The sequence below is a fragment of the Perca flavescens genome, chromosome 7 (assembly GCF_004354835.1).
Source record: "Perca flavescens isolate YP-PL-M2 chromosome 7, PFLA_1.0, whole genome shotgun sequence".
Lineage (NCBI taxonomy): Eukaryota > Metazoa > Chordata > Actinopteri > Perciformes > Percidae > Perca > Perca flavescens.
Genome location: NC_041337.1, coordinates 4,744,862 through 4,752,768, shown reverse-complemented (window position 1 = coordinate 4,752,768; position 7,907 = coordinate 4,744,862).

Below are 7,907 nucleotides of genomic sequence, written 5' to 3'. Positions count from 1 at the left end.
TATGTTTGTCTTCAGAGCTGGCCTGAGCCTTTTTGGGGATGTAAGAAGCATTGTTGATTTTATGGTTTACATCATGTTATTTTCCGAAGTGTTTCACTATATATCTTAAACTCTAAATGAGGTGTCCACACAAGGCTGCCCATTCAATTCAATGAAAAATACTCAGTCCAGCACAGATGGCAAAAATGTTTTGCTGATTTTTCCTTTGTGCCGATTTTCCTGCAACATTTTTACATTGCCAAAGTGAAGAGTGATCATCAAGGGAGTCAGAATTCATTCTTGTCATGATGATTTGATTTGTTAACTTAGATATTTTTTTCTTATGATGCTGTCAATTCTTTTGTTGTCTTTTGTAATTTGTCTCGATGTCATTGTAAATGAGGAGCAACCCTCAATGACTTCAGGAGTATAAATAAATGAAGGTTGAATGATGCACCTGATGTTCACAAAACATTTTAAAGCTAAAGGTTGCTACTATCTGGCTGAGTTAGAAGAAACTTCTAAGGATAAACGTTGTGTCAGCTTTTGGTCTAAGAGTAGATCACAAAGTAAGTAACAAACTAAATACCTTTTCATTTTGGAGATGATGGTTTGTAAAACTCTCCGCTACTCTGACATGAGCTGATTAACTTCTGTCAGTTAGAGTCATCAAACCAGAAATCCAATCTTTTGACCCCTTTAAATCATCCCCAACTGCAGTATATAAAGCACGTTACATGGCCATTGCTGTTCTACCTGGTAAATTGTTGCTAAATGCAGAATAAGCCCATCAAAAAATGTCATTCTTAAATATCACAACAAGATGGTGTTTGATGTCTGCTGCAATATATCTGAAAAGTCAGTATTCTTTCCATCCATCCACCCATGCATTGGTTCATCCATCCGTCCATCCATCTGTCAGTCCATCCGTCCATCCATCCATCCATCTATCAGTCGGTCCATACATCCATTTGTAGTTAATGAAACACAATATCAATAGTGAAAAATAGTGTCAATAAAAATAACCCGAAGTGGTAACATAAGATACTTTGTCAATACTGCCCCAGATCTAATTATTTTCTGTGTGGGAGCTGATGTAGCTCGGGCTATAGATCAGAAAAAGGTTTTGCAGCACTTAGGTTGTGTCAACAAATAGACGGATATTTGAATATAGATATGATGTGCTTCTTTTAAATAAAAGACAATTTTTATTGCATCATTGGCGCCACACCAAGAAACATAAAACCTTCATGTCATGGTGTCATGTTAAGAGCTAAATCTAGATTTAGAACCCCACCCCCCTACCCACATTTTATGCTTCTGTGTTTTCTATGTAGATAGTGCTTCTTTCTTCTTCTCTGTAAAAGTTTTAACTCATCAAATCATTAAAGGAAAAATTAAAAGAATACAATTTTTGTCTTTGGCTCAAGAATAGCTACAGTTCCAACCGCCATTTCGATGTCAAACAATCTCAAAGTGATATTTTATGAGAATACAATAGTCTCTGTTTTTCATGTTTGTCTATTTCTGTGTTATTTTTCTCCTGTTTTCCCTGTACTCCTTTTCTCATTGCAAGTAAACCACATATTTAATCACAGCAGGAGTCTGACAACCTCCATATCTGGTTTTGAAGAACTGATGAAATGTGTGCAACATCCAATTTGTTGGAGCATCTGGATATGTCACTTAATGTGTCCTGGTGTGATGATAAAAGTGGAACCCGTAGCTTCTGTTAGAGCAACGCATGTTTTCATTTACTGGCACAGCATTTAAAACCTACCAAAATGTCGGAGCTAACATTTTGATGTTGATGTGACGGCTTGCACCAGTGTTGAAAACTACACAAAGACCATTATAGAGCAGAAATAAGATATGGCATGACATCAAACAACATAATTAGGTGACACTTGTATCACTTTGTGCAATTGGATTCTAAATGTGCTTCTGATATCAGTTCAAAATAATTTCCCAAGCTGTTATATTGAAAATTGCTGCCAATAAACCAGAGCAGTTTTTCTCCCATCCTAGAGTCTTATGTGGACTAGCTAGACTCCGCCGCGGCGCTGTGGAGGAAGGTCTGGCAATGCGAGACTAGAGTTCTTGAGTCTTAGATTCAGACTCCACTTTGACTCGAGTCGCTATTGTCTGGACTCGTGACTCGACTTGGACTTGCGCACTGATGACTTAGACTCGGACTCGAGCTTTCATGAAATAGGACTCAGAAGTTGGATGAAGTTTCTGACCACTTGTGTGTTTACAGTATTTGGTGCGTTTGACAAAGTGCTGTATGAACGCAAACCCAACCAAATGAAAAATGCAACAATGTTGAAAACTTCACCCCCGAATCGCACCGAGTCCACCGAAGGTATGAAAGCGCCCTAACTGTTTCATGTGGGAGTCCAACTCAAGTTGCTATTCTTCGAACACTGGGGGACTCAAAACTTGACTTGAGTCCACAGCCTTGAATACAACACTGGCAGGTGCAGCCTGCAGCTCTTGTTGTTGCTGTTGTTGTTGATGATCGTCTCCAGGTTAAGCAGCATGATTCCATTGAGTCAAAACACCAACTGCAATTCTGTCAGGTCCATAAAGTCAAGAACACACATGACAATAAAAATTATTTAGGAAATATTTATTGGATAATTGCATTTCGGCTAATAAATTCTGAATTAAATTTTGGCGGTATGGCTCTGTTCAAGGAGTCCTCTGACCTTTCATGAGCACCATGAAATAGCAGAGAGTCAGAGGAGCAGCATTAGGGAACGCTCACACAGTTTAGGACTGTGTGAGCTGAACTATTCCCCCACATGAACAGAGCAGCAACGATGACATAGAAGCAAATGCCACGTCACACACGACCAGGAGGAGCTGGGGAGGTGGCGGGCGGCAGAGAAGCGAGCAGCAAGCAGGTAGGAGCAAACCGAATCTGCTCTAAATAGGGCGCCCTGTTTGAGTGTAGCCATTGAGCAGCGAGGGGTGTTGACCAGCTGATGGGCTAATGCAGATCAGCTGATGCAGCTCAGCTGGAGCAGATCAGCTGATGAGACCGTGTTGATGGCCAATAGCGTTAGCAGCGTCTTGACTACCTGGCCTGCCAGAACTGACGCTGACGCTCAATTTAGATACACAGACCCGCCAACGCAACAACACACACACACACACACACACACACACACACAGGAGGGGATGTAGTGAACACACAAAAAACTCCCCCTATCTTGTCTCTAAGGTCAATGTTAATTTTTTAAATAAGGTGTTGGAGAGGAAAAGGGTGAAAGGGAAAAATGAAATAAGGCAAGGAAAAGAGAGAAGAAGAAAGTGAAGGACAGGGAGAAATTAGAAAATATTTTTAGGAATACAAGAGAAGAGGTGAGAGGGAAGATGAGAAGAAGAGAAAGAAGATGTATTTTGTGTGTGTGTGTGTGTGCATTCTAATTAGCTGTGTGTCTCACTGTAATTACCACAGGTTGGATAGGCTTCCTGAGGAATAAATAAGAGTACGCTAACAGACTGCTTAGCTTTGTATCCCAACAGAGGGAAACAAGCTTTAACCATATTGGTCAAGATTACAACCTGTAAGCCTTTTTTCCTTCTGTGGGAACAACTGCCTGTCGGTGACTCGTGCACTCAAGCAAACTAAACACTCACTGTTGTCACTTTGAAAATCTCTGGGGCTGCTTCTGACCTGTGGTCCAGGTATGGAGATGGAAAAAATTATAATAAATCCGCAATTAGTACACTTAGCAATGTTAATTAACTGTATGTATGCTATTTACATATGAAAGATCAATAGGCACTGGGGGGAATATATCGTAAATCATTATATTATTATACTATTGTTGGAGTATATAGCCCTCCACTCTACAAAACTAACAGAAAAACAGGATTTCCCAGAAAACAAAGTTGTAATCATTAAAACTGATGCCACAGCATGAATTTATCGTATTTTTTAATTATCAAGGAGACTGCAGTGTTTTTATGTTGAGGAATATTGGGTGTATATATATATATATATATATATATATTTTTTAGGCTGTCAAAATTAACACGTTAATTTTTGCGTTAATTTTTTAATATTTAACTCGTTAAAAAAAATTAACGAAATTAACGCAGCTGTGTTTGTTTAATTCATGTGGTGGCTGAGAAACGTAATACGTCTACATAACAGCAGGCGGCGCTACTCTGTATTGTTGCCCAAGTAATGAAAACCGGCAGCTGATTGGACAAATGCGTCACATGGGTTTGTTTTCTCCGGATATTGAGAGCCAAACTGTCATGGCGGCCGTTCAGAATACGATCTCATATTGTACTAAAATAGTTCACTGAAACATGTTTCTGAAAACATTTTAAGCGAGAAATAGGCCGTGATGCAGTTGCTGAATCTGTCTTCATTTCAGCTCAACAAAGGTCAGTTTAGAAGATTTTCGTCAGATTTTGAGAGACTAGTCACCTCATTCCGCTCGCCATTTCCGGGTGAGTCCTGACTGCCCTGCCGGCGACTGAACTCTCGGCTTGTTGGAGATGAACTGCGCCTCGCCTGTAAAGTATACAAATGGAATGTCGTTTCCAGCGCGAAGGTTCCGCAAGCCGTCCGCGGCGCAGAGCAGAATTGTTGGAGCTCTGCGCCCACTGAGCGCACTGCGCTTTCAGTTTGGTTGGGAAAGACTGGCGGAACAGGCTTGCCTGTAAAAACATCTGTATGATTCTTCATGTACAGACCACAAGAGAGAGTCAAACAGCCTTAAATATGTGGTCAGAAGGGGGGCCCAGGATGGCACCCACCCCTCCTGAAACAGGCAGTCACTTTGCTGCCCGTTCTGCCAATCGCTGCCTTTCCATTTGGTTAATAGATATATACACTTTAATAAACACACATTGTATCGCAACTGTGTACTTTGTTGAAATGTTGAGGCCAGTTTAGAAGTAGACACATATTGAAGTCACTATTGAGCACTTGTTGCCGTAAGATATAAATTGTGTATTGCACTTTATTTCTGTTCGGTTTCCTGTTCTCTGAAAACTGTACAGCAAGGTTTTCTTTGTTGAAGTTTAAGAGAAGTTTATTGTAAGTGTATGTGTTACACAAACGTTTAAACACATAAATTAAAATATTACATGAATTACTAGTTCATAATAACAAAGTTGATGCAACGTCTACAGGTTCAATGTCTCAATGTCTATGGATTCATTGGCCCTCATTTATCAACCTAACGTAGAAACCAGTGCAGATATGAGCGCAGAAATCTTCTTACGACAGGCTCCACGTGTGATTCATGAAACGTTCGTATCACACCAATCAGAGCGTAAGAATGGTCGTACAGTGATAAATGCAGCGGCTGGAAACGATCGTCATTTAAATATCACGCCCCAATATATTCTCGGTTTTGAGGCCTCGCCCCTACAATTTACGACATGGTGAGACGTAATCCGTCTGAGAAGCGGCACTTTTCAGAGGTGGAGACTGAAACCCTGATATCACAGGTTCATTTGACCTAACGTGCACTATTTGGACCCTATTTTCCTATGTTTTTGTGTCTAAGTGACTGATGGAAACAACAATCTTTGACAATGGTCCAGTATTAAGCGAGATTGCTGCAGTGGGCAGGGGCGAAACAAGTTACAATGTAAGTTAATAGGGCAATTGTGCAGCTTGTGTTTACCTTCACAAAAGTGTCACTGAAAGGCTCAGATTAATATTCTTAGTATCTGACAACATTATGGAAAGGATTCCTAACGAGGTCAACCTTTCTATTAAAGAGTAACATCCTTTTATTAAACATAAAAATATCGAAATTGCATTTTCTAAACCCAACAGACTCCATGTAAATAAACGGTAATTTCAGGATCGTAAAATACACTTCATTCAAAGTCAACAGAAACAAAATAAAATTATGAAAAGCCGTTTTGGATCGTCTTTCCACTTTTCCAACCATCACAACACAAAGTTGACCTATATACATGTGAAAATATGCTGGCTCTATGCACACTAAAAGTATTGTTTTTTTAAATGTCTGGTGGCTTTAGCGGATGCAATTTCGCGGATGTTTTTATGTTTAAAAAAAGGATCTTACTCCTTAACAGAAAGGTCGACCTCCTTAGAAATCCTTTCCATAATGTCAGACACTTAGAATATTAATCTGAGCCTTTCAGTGGCACTTTTGTGAAGGTAAATACAAGCCCTATTAACTCACATTGCAGCTGGTTTCGCCGCTGCCTACTGCAACGATTTTTCTTAATACTGGACCAAGGTCAAAGATTGTTGTTCCCATCAGTCACTTAGACACAAAAACATAGGAAAATAGGTTAAAAAAAACAGTAGTTATCCTTTAAGTGCTGATGCCGTGATGATACAGGAATGACGTAAATAGCAACTAACCCTGCATGATAAGCTATTTGAATGTGAGTCATGCATGCTAAACCATGGTTACCATGGTAAGCGTATATCATCTCCAAACAACTGAAGGAAGGAAGATGCTGGCAAACATTGCAGCTTCTGTCAACACATCTCTTCTACTGGAAGAAGAAATTGCATGTTATGATTCAGGACATATAGCTGAAACATTTAATTGAATTTCATTGTAAGTTGGTCACCGGAACCACTAGGAAAAAGGTCTGTGCATCAGATTGGATGAGAAACCCATTTGCATGAACTATGTGCTCTATGTGCTTGTCTCTCCGATAACTTAAGTTCTATCCAGACAATCATCTTGAATTTTGAGGTGCATCTCTATCTATTTATGTGTGAAGAGCTTTGTTTTCCTGCTTTTTCATTTAGTCACTTTGGTTCCTGTGCAGTGGTGGAATGTTACTAAGTACCGTAATTAGGTACAATTAAAGTAGGTAATTAGGTACAAATTTAAAGTACTTGTACTTTACTTCAGTCTTTTCTTTTCATGCCACTTTCTACTTCTACTCCGCTACATTTCAGAGAGAAATATTGTACTTTTTACTCCACTACATTACTCTCACAGCTTTAGCTACTAGATACTTTACAGATTAAGAGTTTTGCACACAGAACACATGTAGTTTATAAAATCTGATGTTTTATTATGAATGAAACTAGCCAACAATACAACGGCCTACAAGTCCAGCTGAAATGATTAGACCATTAAACACACAACTGGGTGGATCCTTTCCAGTTTCTAAAATGGGAGGTGTTTTCTGCATTGAGTATCTGTAGAAAGAATGCGGAATGGAAAGAGATCACTGATGCGGTCAACAATGTTGCCGTAGTAAATCGGACTCCAGCTGAAGTTTATTTAATTTATACACCCTTGACATATATTCGATAGTCCTAATAGTAATACAGGCTTTGTCATGTTTCCTGTATTGAGTACCATTGCCAAACACAACACTATACCTTTTAAAAGCGAGGAATAATATCCTGTCTCCTTCGTATAGCCCCCAGTTGGTGCTGTGCTGGACACTGCCCTCTGGGCATCGGGTCATCTGGCTCCATCACTACATTTATGGCACCCTGTTTTCCTGCGAGATGTTGTGCAGAACCCCACAGGCTAAAACAATGTTGCAGACTTTTTTTGCCGTGTATTGTAGGGTACCCCCCTGTGATGCAAGACAGAGCCATCTGCCCTTAATCAATCCGATGGAGCGCTCCACTGTGGCACGTGCGCGTACGTGTGCACTGGCGCAGAGGTCTTCTACAAAAACCAGATCTGCCATTGCTGATAAGTGATCAACTGATGACTTCTCTTTCTCCTGTTAAACTGATTATATACTGCACCACAAGGCCACACTGACTCAAAAACTTGCGTACACGAGTTCAGACCAGATGTGAGATTGTATCGCAGCCTACGCTCACGTTCACATTAATAAATGCCGAGCTTTGCGTAGGAATCGGCGTACGCCCATCCTACGCCTGTTTTTCGGTCGTATGCACGTTTCATAAATGAGGGCCATTGTGTTGTGTT